Raw genomic sequence first — 17,015 nt, 5'->3', positions numbered from 1 at the left:
CAGTCCTAAATGGCATGTCTTCATCAAATCCCTCCTCTCAGGAATCAGGGAACTCTGTGGATGAGGAGGTGGAAAGATTTTCAGAGCAAGAGTGGCCGACAAGGACACCAAGAAAGGAAATCTTAATAATTGATTTGCTTTTGCTCAGAAGTCCCATCACAAGGTAACAGAAATGACTACAATCATAAATAAGTCAATGACTTTTAACTACATTCCTTCGTTTAAAAATTAAAATGTGTTTTCTGTTCTGGATTAATTTTAAGTAGTCTCTGAAACTAATCTGGTGAAAATACAAACATCTAGCAGACTCTTCCTAGCAACCCATTGACAGATGTTCTAGACATAAATAGGCTAAGAACAGATGATACAAAAGAATTATAGAGTTGGATAAATAGCCAGCCAGATTTCTCAATGCTGTTGTTTAAGTTCTGTAGGGAAAGAGAAGTCACAAAAATCATGAGCCCTCGTTTTGAAGAAATTTATACCACTGAGCTTTCTGAAATGATGATTTGGCAGCTCCAGAGAAAGAAGTACAGAGTGCTTGGTATAAATGAATGGCAAAATACAGGGTTCCAGAATGATGCCATCAGCTACTTAAATCTGTTGGATCTTTGTTATTTTCCCTGACATTGTTAAAAGATATCAAAAGTGTCTTGAAGTTCATCCAAGGCAGGGAGATTCTTTCCTTAGTTTTGCCCTTTCATCCCTATATGGAAAATGTAGGTCGCAAGTGGGAGAAACCGTCAGAAATTTTGAAAATCAATAGACTGAATTGGGAAGAAAAATTGAATAGCCTACTTGAAGTGTTCAGGAAAGCTGACTTTGTCATGGAAGCTTTCATTAGACTTCCACACCTGTATGAAGGTGACAGGTACAACGATTACTATGCTCTGAACAATGTTGTCTTTTTTTTATTATTAAGAAATTTTCTATTCACTTTACATACCAACCACAGATTCCCCCCTCTTCCCACCCCCAGCCTCTCCCCAACCCCCCACATTCTAACATCCCCCAAGTCAAGGTCACCCATGGGGAATTAGCAGAGCCTGGTACACTCAGCTAAGGCAGGTCCAAGCCCCTGCCCCCTGCACCAAGGCTGTGCAAGGTGTCACACCCTAGGCACTGGGCTCCAAAAAGCCTGCACATGTACTAGGGATGGATCCCAATTCCCCCTGCCTAGGGGGTGGGGGGCAAACAGTTCAAGCTAAACAACTGCCTCGTGTATCCAGAGGGCCTAGTCCAGTCCAATGGGGGCTCCACTGCTATTGGTCTACAGTTCATGGGTTTCCACTAGTGTGGCTGGTTGTCTATGCATGTTTTCCCATCAGGATCTCAACGCCCCCGCCCACAGAATTCCTCCTCTCTCTCATTTATTGGATTCCCAGAACTCGGCCTGGCACCTGGCCATGGATCTCTGCATCTGCTTCCATCAGTAACTAGATGAAGGCTCTATGATGACAGTGAGGGTATTCACTAATCAAGTCACCAGAATAGGCCAGCACAGGTACCCTCTTGACCATTGCCATTAGTCCAAGGTGGGGTTATCCTTGTGGATTCCTGGGAACTTCCCCAGCACCCTGTCTCTTCCTATTCCCATGATGTCTTCATTTATCCTGGTATCTTTTTCCTTGCTCTCCCACTCTGTCCCCGTTCCACTCAAACCTCCCATTTCCTTCTTTGTTCTCACCCACTCTAAACATGTGGAGGCCTAAGTCTTCAGGGTCCACCCCTGGAATCTGCTCTCTCCAAGAAGGGCTGTATCCAGTGATGCGCTGGGGGGAGGGGAGAATTCTTGGGGCTGCCATTCTCAGCATCATATAGGAATTTTAAAAGCCACAACACCAATTATTTCTTTGTGGTGTGTAAAGGAGTGTTTTTAAAAACAAAAATCCAACTCTTTGTGTATTTTTAATCAAGTCTTTACTCAGTCACACTCCAATGCAAGTCACTTTCCAATTATGATGGAAGCTACTTTTTCATACTTAATTGCTGCAGGGACTCATTCTCAGACAAGGCTATAGTTATAATGTCATGGAACCAATATGTGGATTGTTTTCAATAAACGAAGACTGGCAATAAAGCTGTCCATTCAGTTCAAATATTGGTTATAGGGTAGAGCTACTGATAACTCTTACATGTTTAGAAACTCCTTCTGTTACTATTCAATAATGTGTTTAATCGTGCTAATAAACATTTTTAGGGATAAAAACTAAACTGTGTGAATAAAGTCTGGATAATTCTTATAATTTTGATGAAAATACACAGTCATTCAGATTTCTTCCATTCTTCCTAGTGTTTCTCTTAACTGTTTTGGGTGGTTGAATTTGAGACTATACGACATGAAAGGCTGGAGGTTAGTTCTGACATGTCAGTTTGCTGAGCAGTGGTATGCTTTGAAGTTTTTTAAATGACCTGTCTGGAAATACATAAAACAAATGACCTGATTGTTTGCGCTTGCTAACTTACATCATGTAAATATTTTCTTTCTCATTCCTTAAACTAGCAATATAAAGACATTGAGAAAAATAAGCATAATTGTCCCTAGGAACTGATAGGATCCCTTTCATATTTGTGTATGTTAGGCACAGTCAGTCACCAGAAGTACTACTGCCATTTATGGAACACTTTATATGATGGTGCAACTCATGATTTCTCTCTAAATGTTCTCATGACCAATGCATTTTTCTCCACTTGTGCCAAGTTACAAGTAAATGTTTAGACTTAGGGGACATACAATTTCCATTGCAATAAGGATAAGGTTGACCCTGAAGCTTGAAAGCAGCCACACATAAGAGGTTATGTTTGTGAGTGTGCCATGTCAGAAATATCAAGATTTATTGAATAACTATAAATCACCAACTACAATGATTTTTGTTGCTTGTAATTTGCCAAGTGATCTTCATTTTGTTGATCAGATAGCCAGGGTAAACAAAGAGTATTTTATTACAATTTTAACTACTGCAATTCACTCTAAAATCACACATTATACATCACACAGTAAACATATTTACGATCTCTTTATATGCATCTATATCTGTATAGGTTCTAAAACGGCTACAAACAGTAAAAAAGGCTGCAACAAAGTTCTGGGAATTGCAAAGAGGCCTTGCTAGACGAAAGGTGAAAGTGGGTTAGGAGGCAAAGATAGTCTGTGGGAAATGAATAGCAACATTTGTTGACAGTTTGAGATGCGGGGTCACCATTAAGTTCAGTCTCAGTATGCAATTGTGATGCCTAAGTAAGGCAGAAGATCAAGAGCCCATGAAGATGAATGGGGTCTACACAGACAAACAAAGGTGTGGACCTTAACCAAACACTGCCGTTGATTGTGAGTTGAGTAGGGCACATCAGTGTTGGAGACTAAGCAGTATGACACTCCAGGGAAGGTAGAGTTCTCTGCTCGTCAGTTCCATGATGTACACACCAAGCTGTCACATGCAAAGCCATCAAGTGAGGACACAGTACTGTTACAGGTCCTCATCTTTATGGTGTCCCTATAAGGCTGTTGTACTTGCTCAGTTGTGTTTGGAAAGTTCTTGGTACTGGTTTGTCTGATATAATTTTAGTATGCCCGTGTTATGGTTCCGTATTCCTTTAGAAAATGCGTACAGTGGCATACTTACTACTTTTTTTTTTTTTTTTTGGTTTTTCGAGACAGGGTTTCTCTGTGTAGCTTTGCGCCTTTTCCTGGAACTCACTTGGTAGCCCAGGCTGGCCTCGAACTCACAGAGATCCGCCTGGCTCTGCCTCCCAAGTGCTGGGATTAAAGGCGTGCGCCACCACCGCCCGGCTTACTTACTACTTTTAGGAACAAGATAGTTTTTGGTCTGAGCCTTGTTGAAGGTACCAAACAAATTGTGTTGTACATATGCTCATCAGGGTCCAGAGTCATCTTGGTTCAATATATGAATGCAAAATGGAGTCAAATGTTTCATATTTTCATTTTTATTTTATTTTACCTTTCTATGAAACTATGTCTCAAAATGTAGCCCTAGATGGACTAGGAATCGCTATGTAGATCAGACTGACCTCTAGTTCACAGAAATCCACCTGCTTCTGCCTCCTGAGTGCTGTGAATAAAGGCATGCACCACCATACCTTGTCAGATGCTTTTTGTTAAATAGAGTGTATGAGGTCAAGGCTCAGCATGAAAAAAACAGAAAACAGGCTTTTTTTTTTTTTCTTGTAGAAAGTGAGCTAGCTCAGAGAAAAACATATCTCTATCTCTACCACTCATATAAGAGTTGTGGCTTTGTTCCAAGAAAACATCATTTATACAAAAGGCTCATGTTTGCAATCCTTACCTGGCTGTCCCCTGCTCATGAACTGTGGACTCTGTGACAGTTGTCACAACATGTCTGACACAGATGTCATTTGGAAGACTGGCAGGGATACGTACTATCACATCCAGGTACTCAGTAGTGCTATACTGACGGAACCAGAGCATCTTTCCTCTCGGTTCATCTATCTAACACAGACTCAAGAGGTGGGAGAACAGACAAAAAAAAATGTTTTCGTCGTCACTTACCTTCCATCTGTTTTCTTCTCTTAATCCATCCCAGAAGGGAAAACAAACTTGTTTTTTTCCATGTCCTGTTACTCTTTCACTACAGAACAAAACTCACACAGAACAGTTGGCATAGGCTCCATGCCAGGAGAGAATGCTCTGCTGTAATAAAATACTGGTTCTTCAGGAATTTGGAGGATCTTTTGGTCTAAACCTGGATTTTAAGACTAATACCTTTCTAACATGAGCAAGTATCCCACCTGCCTTGAAAATACATTCTCGTGATGCCTAACATGAAGCGGTGTTTAAAAAGGAAAAGAAAATACATTGTACAATTTCTATTTTATATGCATGCTAATGATAGGGAAACATCAAATATTTGTCTTTTGTACTAAGAATTAGAAAGGTGATGTTTGCAATGATAACAAACAAATTCTTAAAATATTTATTAGTGAGATGATCCTAGAGAGCATATGAAAATTTTCACGACGTCTTCACAAGATTAAAAGGAAATTTTGAAAACAGACTAGTAAATCAAAGCGAAAAGAATAAGTATCATAGTTATAGCAACACAAAACGATTCACATTGCTAAGGTCTAAGAGTTTAGCTACAGACAAAAGCCTAAGAGTTGTGTAATGGAATGGTGTCAGGTGCTCAAGTGTTCCCCTCAACCTCAAGAAATACTTGCTTCTGCTTTGGTCTAGAGGGGAAAAAAAAAGTCGCTAAGATTTATGTTCCACAAACTGCCATTTCATCCTCATTCTTTTTCTAGTTAAAATCTGAAGACATTGCATTAGAAATGCCCTATTTAAAATTTTGCATTTAGTGTTACACAGATATACTTCTCGATTTTATGGAAATTGGTATTTACATAGAAATCCACCTCAAGGTGATTTGCAGAAAACAAATAGAGATCTGAAGATTGGTTAGTTTTCTGCCAAAAACACTTAACAGTTTAATTTTATATGAATTTTATATGAAAAGAACTCTTGAATCTTTATGTATTTCTCCTTCAATGAATACTGTTTCGTTTTTCTACTTGGCACACATTTTAGAGCACATTCACTAAAATTTCAAGAGTTTGACACATATTACATAAACCATTAAACTATATATATGATCAATGAAACTTAAATCACTCATGCATAAATAATTCTTTAACTTTATGTCACTGGATAAAGTACCAAGCCTAAAAAAGGAAATAAAAGAACCATATATTTAAGAAGTATGAGACCTAGTTAATAAATACCTCCGTCTTGGGCCACCAGCATCATGGGATTGAAGAAATGTACCATATAACTATATTAAAAAGCATTTTAACATAGATGTTCAGCATAAGGGTTAGGAGAAATTGAGGTACTCAAAAATAATAATAATAACCAAGTGTTTGTATGAGCTTTTCAGGGGAGAGTCACAATCAATTACCTTAGCTATAGCCATTTATAATACCATTTTGGTAGCTTTCTGGTTAAATCTCAAATGGCTACTAAATGATCTAGGATTTTTCATTTTTTTTATTTTGTTTTTGTTTCTTTTCTTTTCTCAATGTTCTGATGAATGAGATTATATAGTAAATTCAGAGATGCTTTTGATGGAAATATAAAGCGAGATCAGGAGCTAATGGGTATGCACTAAAGGCTTATTATATGATGTTTCCTTGTAAATGGGGATCCTAACTAGATCCCAGAAAACTATAGATCTACAGTTTAGGGGAGAAATGATGTAAGCAGTTGTTAATTTTTTTTTAATTCATGCTTCTCAGATTCAGAGTAGGTCAGTCAGAATCCTCCACGGTGGGGGCTTACTTTCCATCTCATAGTCCTATAATAATTTCTGGATTTCTATGCTGCTGCTTTAAGATTATGACCCAGAGCTCTGGCATCATACATAGTTCATGATATCTCCTCTACCAAATTCAGTTGTGATTGGTAATCCGCAAAACAACTCTGGTGATGGAATATGATTTTATTTCTATTTTTTCCTCTGTAAAGTTCTTTTCAGGATTCCCTCAGATAATTTTTTTTTATATCAGATGTTTATTCTTTGTTATTGTTCAAAAGCTCCTTGTAGATTTTTGAAGTTATAGGTGAGGAAATAAATGCATTTTGAAGATAAATTGGCTTACTATTCAATTCAAGCGAACAATTGCTTGTAGAGAGAGCTTGAAAAGAATACATTTGCAAGGAATAAATGTCCAAGGTCTGCATTACAAGTTCCAAGACAAAGTTTACCCACGATACAAATAATTCTTGGCTATGATTTTACAAATTCAGTTTACCATGCTACTGAATAGAAACATTTAAAAAATTTTTTTACTATAATTCAAATAGTGTATAGTCCTTTATAGTGTGTTTTACATTAGTACTTCAATGATAAATTAGTAAACCTTAAATCAATCACTATGTTTTTAAAATTGTATATAATTAAACCTACTTATTAATTATAAATAATTTCTTTATGTAAGATTTTTGTAATAGGAACAATATGTCTCTATATTGTACATTCTTTGTTAGCGAGAAGAGTTCAGATATAAGTTTCAGAAAAAAGTAATTGAATAAAGCACAAAATAAATTAATTGTCTCAAATAATGACTCTCCAAAAATTCCTGAGGTTTTTATTAGTTGAATCTCTGCTTTGGAGATATTCCAAGATGTCTAAGTACATTTCTGTCTGCGTTATCATTCCTTATGTGTTTTCACTGTGACTTATGTGCATCAGAGGGTCGAAGCCTTCCAGACATCACATACTCAGCTTCTAATGAAGCATGGTGTGAACCAAGAATCATAGCTCTCACATCAAGGTGATGTGAGATAGTTTATTCTGGAGACAATCATTAGTGATCATGGTCTAGGAACACAGATTCAGGTTATCCCAAATTTTATATTCCAAAGTGGTAACAGTTTCAGAAAGCTTTATAGAAGTCAAACTGTAGCCAGAAATTTCTCTAGTCTCACTTGGCCCTGAGGTCCTGCAAGCACTTATAAAATAATCACTCTGAGGCTTATATTAATTACAAACTCTATGGCCTATGGCTTCAGCTTCTGGCTACCTAACTCTTTCATCTTAAATTAATTCATTTCTATTAAGCTATATGCTGTCACATGACTGTGGCATTACTGGTCTGCTGGCATCTTGTTGCTTCTTCGGTGGTGGCCTGATGTGTCTCCTGACTCTGCTAGTCTTCTCTCTGTACCTCTGTTTGGATTTCCCACCTGACTGTAAGTTTTCTTGCCATAGGCCAAAACAGCTTTGTTTATCATCCAATGGGAGCCACACATATTCACAGCATACAGAAAGACATCCCACAGCATCAAACCAAGAAAATCATTAATGAAGACACTTTTCAAATACATTTGGTGAAATATTTAGTAGGTGGGCTAATCTCATCTATTGGCCTCAGATATGTTTTGATAGTATTAGACTTTTGGTTGATGGAAGCTAGTGGTCTATGAAATGAATGAATTCCAAAGGTTTCATCTGATAATCACAAGGATGTAATCTAAGACATAGAGGTAGGCAAAAGATGGATGTTAAGGGGTTTAGAAAATAGTCTGTGGACACAAACATTCCAACCTCTACACAATCATTTCAGTTAGCAATCCTCATCAGTGATTCAGTATATGATACAAGTCTTTCCAAGAACCTTTATTCACAGTGGGAAGACATGATCAGCCACTTGAGACATGAATAGCACCATCAATCAGGATTATTTCTTGGGCCTCGGGAAGCAAGAAGAGTTCAGCTTAAAACCTGTTTTTTTTTTTTTTTTTTTTAGAAACATTGAAAAGAGTCTCTCATATCTCTATATTATGCTGAATTACAAAGGTATTTTACATTTCAAAGTATCTTTCCAGTAAGAAACTTGTTTTTTGTTTGTTTGTTTGTTTTTTACTGAGTTAAACAGCCCATACTTGTCAAACCTGCCACAAATATACACTAGAAAATAAGATAGCCTCTTCAACAAATGCTGTTGTGAATATTGGATGGTCACATATAGAAGAATAAAATCTGTCACCTTGCAAAAACAAAAACAAAACAACAACAAAAAAAAAAACTCCACATAGATGAAAGACCTCAGTGTGAAACATGAAATATTGAAACTGCTAGAAGAAGATATTTTGAAAATTTGTTTTTTTCTTTGACTTTTCTATGCTGGCTTTTGTTTGGATTACCTAAACCTCTTGTTTTATTATTAACAAAAGAAACAGGGGAAAATGAAATTCTTTTTCATCCTTAAATAGATATATGTTTTGAGTGCAGAGGATGGTGATCTATTGCGTCCCCTAATATACTGTGTGTCCCAAGAAAATTTACCTGAGGATCAAAGGAAAAAGAGTATATAGAAGTCAGGCAATGGTAGCACACACTTTTAATCCTATCACTTGGCAGGCAGCTATCCGGCTAGATTCCTATGATTTCAAGGCCACACTGGGAACAGAACCAGGCATGGTGGCACATGCCTTAAATTCTAACACTAATTAACCATGGAGGTCTGGAGGTTTGTACAGACAGACAGGAAGTGACAGAGCTGAGCAGGAAGAGGAAGTGATGTAGCTGGACAGAGAGAGCAAATCAGATGGCAGAACAGCAAGGCATATAGGTGTGGGCAGACAGGAAGTAGCTGGCTTTTGGAAGCTGCTGCATTGGTGAGGTGAGGTTAGCTGTGGCTTTCCCTATTCCTCTGATCTCCCTCAAGCTTTAACCTCAGTTTCTGGCTCTGAGTTTTTTATTAATAAGACCGTTTAGCAATTCATCTACAGCAGAGGTAAATTAGTGGCTTTCAATGGACCAGGCCGTCTACCTGCAGACCTTCTCCACTGTCTCTGATGACCCTGACCCAACACTCAGGATCATTCCTAATTCTGCAACAAAACCCGCTGTAGTCTCCCTTCCCCTGTCCACACCTCCTGTGGGTCTCACAGACCATCCCCCAGAGCCTCCCCTACCCCTCATCACGGTCCCTGACCTGAACTCAGACAGACACATCCTGCTCAACCATAGGCCCTACACCTGCCTGCCAGAACAGAGCCTATCTGGATAAGCCATCAAAGACTTTTTTCCAATCCCTCTGTTCCCCTAGATCCAATCTTAAAAGTCATTCTTAGCACTACAACAGACCATCTCCCTCTAGCCTCCCCTTCACTCATTATCAAACACCAGCAACCATTCCCTGTGAACAAATCAGCTGATCAGGTTTAGTAAAATAGGTAACACACAATCAATACACTCTGAAAATCCAGAGAGGAAACAGAAATAAAGAACAAAACAACCATCCAACAAAGATAGAGCCAGAAATCAGCAACAGAACCAAAATCATTTCAAGCCCCGATGCCTAGATGCCAGCATAAGAATACAACAGCCAGGGCAAGATGCCTCCAACACAGCTCAGCAATCCTACCACAGAAGGCACTTATTATTCCAACAAAGATGAAGCACAAGAATAAGACTTTAAAACAAACTATATGAATATGATAGAGGTCCTTAAAGAAGAAATAAATAAATCCCTTAAAGGAAACCAGGAAAACACAAAGAAACATTTGGAGGAAATGAAATAAATCCCCCAAAGGAAGCCATGAAAATACAAGCAAACAATTTGAGGAAAAGAATAAATCCTTAAAAAAAAAAAAAGCCATAAAAAAAAACGTTGAAGGACATGAATGAAACTGCGCAATACTAGAAAAGGAAAATAGAAGCAACAAGGAAAAACACAAACTAGGGAATTCTGGAAATGAAAAATTCAGGAATGTGAACAGGAACTACCGATGCAAGCTTTGCCAACAGAATGCAAGAGATGGAAGGCAGAATCTCAGGCATTGAAAATACTATAGAGGACATGGATACACAAGCCAAAGAAAATGTTACATCTAAAAAATTCCTGTCACAAAACATCCAGCAAATCTAAGAAACTATGAAACAATCATATCTAAGAAAAGAGCTGGCCCTGAGGTCATAAAAGCCTGAGAGCTGTCCCTGCCTGCATTAGCTGTAGTAGTCAGGAGAGGAGGTGTACCCTGAGGGTGTGAGAGTGGGATAGTAGGCCACACCCCCCCTTGTCTGCAATGTGGTGGTGAGGGCAAGGCAAAGATGCCCTCCCCTCCTTGCTCCTGCCCCTGCAGTGGGCCAGGGAACTGGCCCTCCCCCTTACTAGCTTTTATATTCTTTTTTTTTTTTTTTTTTTTGGTTTTTTTTCGAGACAGGGTTTCTCTGTGTAGCTTTGCGCCTTTCCTGGAACTCACTTGGTAGCCCAGGCTGGCCTTGAACTCAGAGATCCACCTGGCTCTGCCTCCCAAGTGCTGGGATTAAAGGCATGTGCCACCACCGCCCAGCTTATATTCTTTAAGATGGTTGCTGTGACATGTCTCTGGTATGCTCTCAATTGGGTGTCATTACCCCACTTGCTTTTCCATGAGTGCATATAAGTGAGTCCAATTTTATTAGCCCTTGCTATAATGATCACAGTTTCTCAGGTTTATAGACAACACTGGCCACCTGATATCCAGAAGGCAGAGTTCCAGGATAATTTGCCACATGTGTATCTTGTTTTGATTGTTGTGGTGGTGGTGGTGGTTAGGTCTCATGGCTCAATCTGATCCAGAACTCATTATGTAGCTGAGGATGACACTGAACTTTGTTTTATTGTACATCTCCAGAGCCTTGGATCTACTATGAACTGCCATACCCAGTTTATGTGGTGCTGGGATTGGAACCCAGGGCTTCATGCATTTTAGGCAAGCAGTCTACCAACTGAGTAACAAACATCCACAGACAAAACTTGAGGATTCTCATTAGTATGCTGTAGCTGGAGAGTTTCTCTCTGGGTCCTACCAAGCCTCTGCAGTCCTGCAGCCCACATAAAATAATCACTCAGATACTTATATTGCTTATAAACTGTATGGCCATGGCAGGCTTCTTGTTATCTAGTTCTTCTGTCTTAAATTAACCCATTTCTAAATATCTTGCCACGTGGCTCGTTACCGGTACTTTACATCCTGTTCCTCATCGCAGCAGCTGGCAGCGTCTCTCTCCTCAGCCTTCCACTTCCCAGAATTCTCCTCTCTCTTTGTCCCGCCTGTACTTCCTGCCTGGTTACTGGCCAATCAGCATTTTATTTATCAATCAATCATCCACACAACACTTCCCCCTCGTTTTTTTTTTCCAAAAGGAAGGTTTTCACTTTGACATAGTAAAATTACATATAACAAAACAATTATTAAGCAAGAATTACAGTTACAATATCTAGTCTATTTATAATATCTAGTCTATTTATATGTGGCAAAATTAAAGAAGATATCATATTTATCCTATATTTGTCAAGTTGTTCTTTAAAAGTAGGTTCAATAATCTACCCCCTATGCTATAAGTCTCCTTTCTTTAATTACTCCAGTCCTAATCAAGTAGGTTGATGGCTTGGATAAGACTAAAACCATTTGTACCAATTAAAGTTACATCAAGAAGTAACATTTAGTATAATGAACAAACAACTAAGATGCTGTATACCATGGGATAAATGGTTATAATGTCATTGAAATATAGAAGGTATGATAGTTCTCTACAATTCCAAAGGAGTTTGCCATTCCTTCTGAATTATGAGAGAACAAACTGTGCATTGATTTTTGTGAGAGAGCAGTGGAAAACACAATGATGTATGGAGATGAATTATTTCAAGGAGATTTATAGTAGGGGCTATAAAAACAACAAAAACCTAGTTGGATCTTACTGTATCTATACTTTTCTTATTTACTGCCAGACTTGTATAATTTTTGTTTTATTCATTCTATGTAGGCAATGATTTTTATCAACATTGTCACAGTGGGATCAATTTCATTTAATTTTGAGGGAGGTTTATGTTTTAAATTTTAATTTTCCTTGAAAAGTAATATATTCTGGTGAGGGGGAAACTCTAACAAAAGAGAGAGTAATCAGTTCTTCCCTATAGAAGCCTTTGTGGAATTACTTTTGTAACAACATAACTCACTTCTATGAGAGTGAAAGAGATTGCTGACAAACTGACTTTTGAATGCTGCTCATTCAGAGAATTCAGAACTATCCGTGTTCCACTATGGAGCCTGGAATCTGACCTCAACCGAAAGTTTTTGCATACCCCCATTGTACCTACACTGCTGGATCTGAATGCAGTGAAGAAGACACCTGGGGAGGCTGCAGGAACCACTCTACTGTCTCACTCCATTGGCACCTGACCAACGTCCATGCACTCAGATCACACGTTTCCTGGACCTGTCAAACAGTTCTTTAAGAACGACCACCCTGTGTTCCTGGATGGACTTTAAGGACTGTTCTTATGCAATACCAATAGGCTCTTCCAAGCACACCATATATCTTTTCCCTGATCATTGTAATGTCCTACTTTGGATGTAGGTCATAAACTGAGCTGGAGTGTGGATGAGCATTAATAAATCCATTTCAAGTAACTCACCCCCATCTCTCCTCCTTCACAATGAATATTCTCATAAATCATGCAGTGTCAGCTTTAAAAGAGTTTATAGTTCAAAAATCTACTGATTAGTGCTGAAAAATGGAGATGATATTATTGAAGATATTGTTCTTATGCATTTACAGTGTAAAGTTCCAACGGTAATGGTAACATGGCAAGAATATTTACTGTCAAATCTCCTACCTGCTTTCCATAATACTGCAGTTATGGACATAGTCTGAATCATACTCACCACCTTAGATGGAGTTACTGTCTTGGGAGTTACAAAGGAAGAGTGAGATTGCATTCCTTTGTTTTGCACACTATGGAGTATTTAACAAAAATAATCAATGACTGATTTACTATTTTACAAATAAACTTTCAATATTAACAGAGTGTTACCCCAATATCACTACTGAATAGATGTTATTGTTATATAATTTTCACCTAATTTCCAGAAATACAAATGATGTAATAAATATTGGAAATTATGATACAGCACAGGTATAGCTCTAGGTAGGATCTTGAACATCTCTAAAAGACTTAGAGACTGCTCAAAGGCATGGTTAACAAGGCAGCACACTGAGAGGTAGTAGAAATTTCTAGAGGCAGGCTCATTGGTTCATTGTAGGTCTATCCTTGAGGAAGATATTTTAGAGGCTTGGCTCCCTTCTGGTTTTATTCTTGGCTTAAGATGTGTAATTTTCTCATTCACATGTTTTATCCATGGCTAAATCAGTTATGGACTAGGAGCTATAAAATGTCGACTAAAGGATATTCTTTCTGTGTATGAGTTAATTATCACAGGTATTTTTTATTAAAGTTATACAAACTGATAAAACTATTTGTCAGACTATCAAGTCTTTAATAATTAAAAACTCAATGGATATTCTTTATTCATATCACTCATGAGATTACAAATACAACATATTAACAAATTAGTAAGTGCACATGAACAAATCTTTTGAAACACACATTGTCTAAAATATGTGTTATTTCTTGGCTGTGAAGAAATAAGATTTTTGAGCCCAGAATTTGGAGTTATTGGTGATTAATACGTATAAGACATGTCAAATGTAACTAGAAGTACCACTTTTTTGGGGGAAATGTACATTTTCCTGGTATTTGTTGACTATATGATTTTTTTTTTTTGTTTTTTTGAGACAGGATTTCTTTGTGTAGTTTTGGTGCCTGTCCTGGATCTCGCTCTGTAGACCAAGCTGGCCTCGAACTCACAGAGATCCACCTGGCTCTGCCTTCAGAGTGCTGGGATTAAAGGCATGTGCCACCGCCGCCCAGCTGACTATATGATTTTAAAGAGCAGTTAGAGATAGGGTACATACTAATTTTATTTACAATATTATCTTTAATATTTAACTGACGCTTCTATAAGTAAGGAAGAGATACTTCAAAATGACACTTTAAACCTAGTAGCTAAAACCATGCCCATTTAGTATCTTCCTGTTAGTAAAAGTCAGAAGTTCAGAATCAATGTGAATGGATGCTCTGTTGAAGGTCTAACTGGAGTGAAATGTTTAAAAGCTGAGGGAAGAGACTGTAGTTAAATCTGGGCTTTGATAACTTTCCAAGGCTTATGTATGGTGGTGAGATTAATTTACTTGAGTTTGTGGGACTTGTATTCCTGGCAACTTTTGGCTGCAGACTATTGTCAGCATCTGATGCTGCCTGGAGCTAAGTCACAAAAGAGTGCTCTGCTTTCTTCTTCAGCAGGCACAACGTGTCCCTCTTCCTTCATATTTGACAAGCATCCAGAGCAAGCTTTTCCCCATAGTGCCTTAAACAGGAGAAATAACCACAGTGAGCTCGTGGCTTCACTTGTAATAGACCCCAAACTTGATTTGAAGACCAGTAGCCAAAAGCCTGGCTTTCTAGCAGTCACTTATTTAAATGAACAGTTAGCATGATTCTGCTATCCTTCTTTCCAGAACTGATGACCAATGGGCTGACTGCTCCCTTGGCTAGCTCCTCATATGGCTCCCTATGACCTTGTAGAGGTCAGGGTTGGAAACCGTGGAGAATTTCCCTTAGCCTTGCTCAGACGGCCACGTAGGTGGCTCCAAGCCTCCTTTCTTCTGCTAAGGCAGTCCCTCCGGTTTTGTTCACTGCAGCTCATCCACAAATTTCTTCATACTTGTCTCACCCTTGGATAACCAGGGACCATTCTGTATGCTAACTTTCTACAAGCAGAAAAGGCCATTTCTGTGTTTTACTAAACCCGCGTGAGTTCTCACCAAAAAGGAATTCTGTAGCCATTTCTCTTTCAGCTACATGTCACATTTAAAAGTTTCCCACAGCACTTCACAGATGTTACTGGAATATAAAACTCTTTTGTTTTGTATACCGTGGAGACCGGCTGAATTAACATGAAGTAGACAATCATTTCCTCTCATTTTTCTTGTTCAAAAATATTTCAACACCAAATTTCTTCTCCAGTTGGATTTAATAATGAGGTATGACTTTTAAATGTGATTTTATCATATCCTACAAAATAAATCTTTAACCCACAGGGCTAGAAAATTCCATTTGTATTCATCAGATCTATCATTTTGCCTTTAGTTATAATCTCACCCACACGATCACCTGTAGCACAGATAGGAGGATATATCCTTTTCCTTTTCCTTTTTTTTCTAAAGTCCTCCAGTTTTCCCAGCTCCTTTAGGAAATTGTTCACATATTTAATAACCTCTCCTTGTCAAAAAGCTCATTTTTCTACCTCTCACTTTTCCAACCACGTTATTCTCACTTAGTAAAAAAGGCTCTATAAAATGTGGGATAGTATAATTTTTAACTCTTTTAGTAGAACTACAGGAAAACTGATCATAAATTCAAGAAGGAATTATCAATTTTTAATTTCTTGGGAGTTTGTTGAATGATATTGAGCTTAATAAAAAATAAAATATATAAAATTTATAAGATATTGGGACAGTTCCTGCTTTCCTCTGATCATTTGTTTCCTTAAGAAAGCAACATCATGGAAATTATTAGCAATAACTATATACAGAAGTTGCCTTTACTTTAGTTCAGATAATTGTTAGCTTATAAAAAATTTTAAGACTGTGTATATCTAACTCTTAGTTATTTTATGCATTATACCAGCAAAATTTGTGAACCCAACATATGTGTAGAAGTTCTAAAATAGTATTTACCAATTATAATGAATTGTATATGTTCTAGGTAGATTTTCTTAAACATGAATATATGAATAAAAAACATAAATGGACAAGGTAGGGAAGGAGATGGAGATGGATACAGGAAAAGAGATGAAGGTAAAATAACAGTCTGTGTGTAAATACATGTATATAGTTTAAATGAATTTTTCTCATCTGGCCTGACAATGCTGACTCAAAGTGCCAAACACCATCCAACAAAATGCCCAATGCCAATTATTTAAAAAAAAATTATTTTAAGTTGTTCAATGTTGTCTAAGAGACCCTAGGAAAAGTAAGGGCTACTGTTACTACTTTTGATTTACCCTCAAAGGTAGAAAGTAAATCTCTTTTGAAGAAGACATCATACACTTCAGAGACAGGGACCAGAGATCCTGATGTAGAAATTACTGAAAAGCCTCCTGAGGACTATGTTTCATGGTACCAGAAGGTTCCATGGAAGCATGCAAATGAGGGAAGCAATCAAAAGTTCTACCTTTATATGACACCTATTAACCATAACATTGACTTGCACCCTAAGGATGTAGCAGTGGCAAACACTTTGGCAGTTAACCAATAACTCTGAAATGACCAGGAAACCTACAGGAAAAAAGGAATTCGGAAAGTAGGAGAAATAGTCTTCCCTAGGGAAGAGCACACCAGTTGATTATCCAAACCAAATGGTCTACCTTGAAACTATGTATACAACTAACAATATACAAATTGACCAGGTTATGTTAAAAATATATGTATATACATTTATGCATGCAGTATCAATTAATGAAAAAAGAGACTATGACTTTGAAAGAAATTAAGTAGGAGGGTATGGGACAGTTTGAAGAAAGGAAAGGGAAGTGATATTTCAAAGAATAAAAAATAATTTTTTAACTTGAATAGATGTTAATTTCT

General features: G+C 37.7%; 1 pseudogene; it reads left to right on the top strand.

Annotated features, from left to right (window-relative positions):
* Positions 1–411: 411 nt before the first annotated feature.
* On the top strand, positions 412–16,686 carry LOC131922863 (protein-L-histidine N-pros-methyltransferase-like; annotated as a pseudogene).
* Positions 16,687–17,015: the final 329 nt, after the last annotated feature.

The sequence above is a fragment of the Peromyscus eremicus genome, chromosome 12 (genome assembly GCF_949786415.1).
Source record: "Peromyscus eremicus chromosome 12, PerEre_H2_v1, whole genome shotgun sequence".
NCBI classification, from domain to species: domain Eukaryota; kingdom Metazoa; phylum Chordata; class Mammalia; order Rodentia; family Cricetidae; genus Peromyscus; species Peromyscus eremicus.
Note: the sequence above shows the minus strand (reverse complement) of the source record. Positions and strands in the feature narration are given on the sequence as shown.